The sequence below is a fragment of the Bubalus kerabau genome, chromosome 6 (genome assembly GCF_029407905.1).
Source record: "Bubalus kerabau isolate K-KA32 ecotype Philippines breed swamp buffalo chromosome 6, PCC_UOA_SB_1v2, whole genome shotgun sequence".
NCBI classification, from domain to species: domain Eukaryota; kingdom Metazoa; phylum Chordata; class Mammalia; order Artiodactyla; family Bovidae; genus Bubalus; species Bubalus kerabau.
The window spans coordinates 18,313,318-18,318,163 of record NC_073629.1 but is presented as its reverse complement, the minus strand read 5'-3'; the positions used below and the strand labels follow the sequence as shown (position 1 = coordinate 18,318,163).

The following is a 4,846-nucleotide window of genomic DNA, read 5'->3' as shown; positions in this document are numbered from 1 at the left end:
GTGGTAGCAAAACCTCAGGAAGCTACATCAGAAAGATAAACTTAGAATTTTGATTTTGTGGGAATTATTCATATTTGATGAATAGTTTGTCTCCATGTAAAATTGTAAATTCAAAAAAATTTCACTTGGAATTTTAAAGGCATTGTACTTTACTCTTCAAGCATGCATATTTGCTGGTGATTTCTCCTTTGCCTCCTGGCTTACTTAGTCTCTCTTCTACTCATCCCCCAGACAAGTCAGTTTCTCTCCTAGTTAACCACTATTTCCAGTTTGTAATAAAATCTAGCAAATTCTCAAGTGGATATTACATGTTTATCATGGATTCAATTTGCCACAATGCTTCAGTTATCCATTATTTGAAAAATGTGAGGACCACCTATCCTTTAATCATTTTCCCTGTTTTTCAGAAAGTAATTATCCCTCTTTCTATGTCAACAACCTCATTAGAACTCTCTTCTTAAGAAGCCCGATCCTCCTTTAATTTGTCAAATGTAAGTGACAACCCACAGCTGCCCTCATTTTGGTTCTCTGAGATACTGAGAAAGAGATCAGGACCAGGGCTCAATCTATAGAATTTCCAACCACTTTAAACCCTCAGGTTATGCCTCTGATTTTTTTTCTGTACCATAACAAACCAATGAAGATAAAAAGACTAATGACGCTACACAGCATTCTTCCAAGAAAAAGCACAAGTCGTGAACTCCTCCCTCAGGCAGTGGGGAGGGCCTTTCTTACTGGTAAAATGATGTGAACTCTGATGCCTTCAGATAACACGTTCTAATTAACAGTGACGCCAGCTAGAAGAAAGTGGAGCAGGGCAAGGTTCTTGGCGAAGGAGTCCTTACTCCACATAATGATATTCTTTATCACATTTTGGGGCACGTTTCACAGTATTGACTAGCAATTGTGAGTACTTATTCATAATTCTTATTTCTTCACCTTTTAGAGCTCACATTTCTTTACTTTTTAAAGAATTTATTTATAATTAGAGGATAATTGCTTCACAACATTCTGTTGGTCTCTGCCCTACAACAACATGGATCAGCCTTAAGTGTACATTTGAGCCTTCTTCCTAGAGGCTCCCCCCTCGCCACTCCCATCTTCCACTGCACCACTCTAGGTCATCACAGAGCATCAGCCTGAGCTCCCTGTGCTATACAGGAGCTCCCAATCAGCCTTCCATACAGGGCAAGGCATATACGTTAACATGCCACTCTCAATTCATCCCAGCGTCTCCTTCCCCTTCTGGTTCACATAATTTTTCTATGTCTGAGTTTCTATTCTTGCCATGCAAATACTGTTCACTGGTACTATTTTTTCTAGACTCCATATATATGTGTTAATACGTGGTACTTGTTTTTTTCTGTCTTACTTCACTCTGTGTAATAGGCTCTAGGGTTCTCCATTTCAGTTCCAGTGACTCAGATTTGCTTCTTTTACGGCTGAGTAATATTCCACTACACACATGTACCACTAGTTTTTATTCCTTCCTCTGTCAATGGACATTTAGGTAGCTTCCATGTCTTGGCTATTGTAAATAGTGCTGCAATGAACACTGGAGTACATGTGTTTTTTGAATTATGGTTTTCTCAGGGCATATGCCCGGTAGTGGGATTGCTGTGTCATATGGTAGTTTTATTCTTAGTTTTTTAAGGAACCTCCATACTGTTCTCCATAGTGGCTATATCAGTTTCTCTTTTAAAAATTTTTATTGTATTAAGAACACTTAACATGAGGTGTATTTTCGTAACAGTATTTTAAGTATATAATGCAGTGTTGTTATATACAGGCATGACTTTGGAAGCAGATCTGTAGAATTGGTCACCATGCAGGGCTGAAATCTTATACCTATTGATTAGCAACACCCTGTTTTCCTTTCCTCCTAGTTACTGGCAACTACTATTCTATTCTTTACTTCCATGAGCTTGTTTTTGACACCTCATATAAGGGGATTCTTGCAGTATTTATCAGTCTGTGTGGCTTATTTCTCTTGGCATAACATCTTTCAGATTGTCCCATGTTTTCTCATATGGCAGAATTTCCTTCTTTTTAATGTGGAATAATTATCCAGTGATCATATATACTGCATTTATTTTTCTGTTCATCTCTAATGAACATTGAGGTTGTTTCCATATTTTGAATACTGAGTACTGCTGAAGTGAACTTGAAAATGCTAATATCTCTTTCAGATCTTAAGTTTTCTTGGGAAACTGTGTTGCAAATGTGGAATGGTTGAAATATATGCGAGTTCTACTATTTAATTTTTGAGTAACTTTCACATTTTTATGATTCATGCAATTTTAAAGATAGTGAAAAGAGAAGAATTTGAGTTTCTAGTAGACCACTGTGACTCATGGTCATAGGGCTATAGAGACTAGATCAGTGTATAAATCTGAAAACTTAGAGCTTCACGAAGGGGCCAGAGCCTGTGATTTATGACCTAGAAAACTGAAGGAGCATGTTGTCTGGCTCAAGTCCATGTATGGATCTATGTCAAAATACACTCAGCATGGGTTTGGTTGCACTGGAAAATCAAGATAGACTTTATGGCCATGTTTAAGTCATTTAATTTTCAAGAAAAGCCAGACACAAGTAGGACTTGTGAAACTGTATTAAGAAACTATGTTAAGATATGTGTGGTTAGTAAATCCTAGTCTATCATCAGCAGAAAGAAGCTGGGTACTGGCAGGTGAAACAGAATGGTGCAGTATAACTTATATACCAGATGCTCGGGGAGCTGGGCAGTGAGGGAAGCCCCACCTCTCATTATAGAGGAGCAACACCATTGTCAAAGAACTCCTCAATTTCCTAACTGGTGCATGACACTAGCAGGGGAGTATGAGACAAAGTATTGTGTGAAAAACTATACTTCCTCAGTGAAGGGTGAGGAAGGTTGTGGACAAGGGAGCTATGTGATACCAGCATAAGTGCGGCCAGTTACTTTTGAGTTGGAAGCACATGATATTTGGGGTGGGGGGAAAAGTGCACCATGCCTGTCCTGGGCTTTTCCCCTAGGTGGAGCTGCTTGGTCCTTCTAAAAGGATTCTCCATCACAGTGCTGTCGTCTTCGTGACACTCAGTCACAGGTCTTCTTTGGAGCCTCTGGTGAGTACAACACTTAGAGGTCTTTTAGGCACTTGGCTGGCAGAGTTTCATCTGAGGGTAGAAGTGGCTGTATTTTAACCAATTAGTGCTCTCTATGGGGAAGAGAAGGCAATGAGATTTAGGGGTAAATTTGGATACTTGGTCTTGAAGTCCTGATTGTGACTTTAATGTGATGAGAGGATTCAGGGAGAGTAAGGGAGAGGAGGCACTGCTCACGCCCCACAGTGGTTGCAGAGGCGCCCTCCTCCGCAGTCAGCCCCGCTGAGTGCTGAGTGTGTGCCTTTGCGTTTCTCCTCACCAGCCAGCAGTTATTAGTTAGACCAGAAACTAGGAACCCACGGGAGAAACAAGTAGAGATTTGTTTTGGGATTTTCTATAATCTTATTATCTAGATTCTTCTTCAGAGTATGTTTGTATTCACACAACAACTGTGTAAGTAATTTTGTCTTTAGAAAGTGGTAGCATGAGAGATTAACAAGAAAAGCTTGAAGGTCTGAGAGTAAGAGATGCTAAAGAAAAAGGTGAAGTACCTACAAAAAATCATAAAGACTGTATTAGGGATCAATAAGAGTCCTTAGAGATGGGACAATTGTTGGCACGACTATTTATTCTAACAATAGGAGTCTCTGTTATGAAGAATATTGTCTGTTTGTATTTCAGATTCCTTGAGACTCAGGAAGGATGTCTTACCATCTGCATCCTCATCCCCCATCAGCATCCACATCCACGTTATATCAACATAACCATAAGTGAAAGCCCTGCCATCCACCTGCAATAGTGTGCCCACCGAAGTGCCATGAGCCTTGCCCACCTCCAAAATGTGTGGAGCCATGTCCACCTCATCCATGCCCACCTGTGTATGCCCCACCTCCAGTGAGCCAGCTGAAATGCCCCCCGGGCCACCATGCCCACCCAGCGATCATAAGAGTCCACCCAAGTGCAAGTAACAGACCAGATTTCATCTGGACTTTGGAATAAGAAGATCCAGCTCTTCCATTGTCCTCACTTCAAGCCATGTGATGGATTGCATCCTCCTTAACCTCCCTCCTGGACTGATGGCTGACAGAGAAAAGGCTTGGTTGCTGAACCTGACACCATGCTGTTGGAAGAAGGGCAGCAGGATCATCACCTGATCACTCTACATGTGCCTGTCTGTAATCCGCGTTGCTATCTCCACCCTGTGAGCAATTAGTGTGTCTGTTCCTTTGCTTCACCAATAAAGCATGTTCATACTTGAACCCATACTTCTTTCTTTTTGCATATAGTGTTTTTAATCTCTTCTGTCAACTACAAATGTTCTTCTGAGTGTTCCTTTTTATTCACATCGGATTATCAGAGTTAGACTTTTCCATCACTGAGTTCAGTTTTGCCTGAAATATGTATTTGGGATTGGGTTCATCAAAGAATTCTTTTATTTATTTCAAACTCATTTCTATCTTTGTTTACCTTGAAGACTCTGAAAAGAATTGAATTGGCTCAGCCTCAGTTTCCTTATCTGTAAAAGTTAGAATGAATATATTCAACTCAGTTTATTCACAGAAATTAATTTATTCATGAATGTTTCCTAATTATGAACATGTACCAGGCAGTCTCTTGTGTGCTAGAGGCATGAGAGGGGTGACCAAATCCTTTTTCATCTAAATACTTCAGGGGATTTTTCACACACAGACTTACACATAAGACAAATAATAGTCAAGCATGGCTATATGTTAGAGACAACTGTGTAGAAAAGCTCTTTTGA

The 4,846-nt window shown here is 40.1% G+C and overlaps 1 long non-coding RNA gene across 1 annotated transcript; it reads left to right on the top strand.

The window, feature by feature from the left end:
- Positions 1-771: 771 nt before the first annotated feature.
- On the top strand, positions 772-4,309 carry LOC129656033 (uncharacterized). Its single transcript, XR_008716157.1, has 3 exons — positions 772-906; positions 3,016-3,105; positions 3,766-4,309. It is a non-coding gene; the product is annotated as an uncharacterized LOC129656033 (long non-coding RNA).
- The last annotated feature ends 537 nt before the right edge of the window (positions 4,310-4,846 follow it).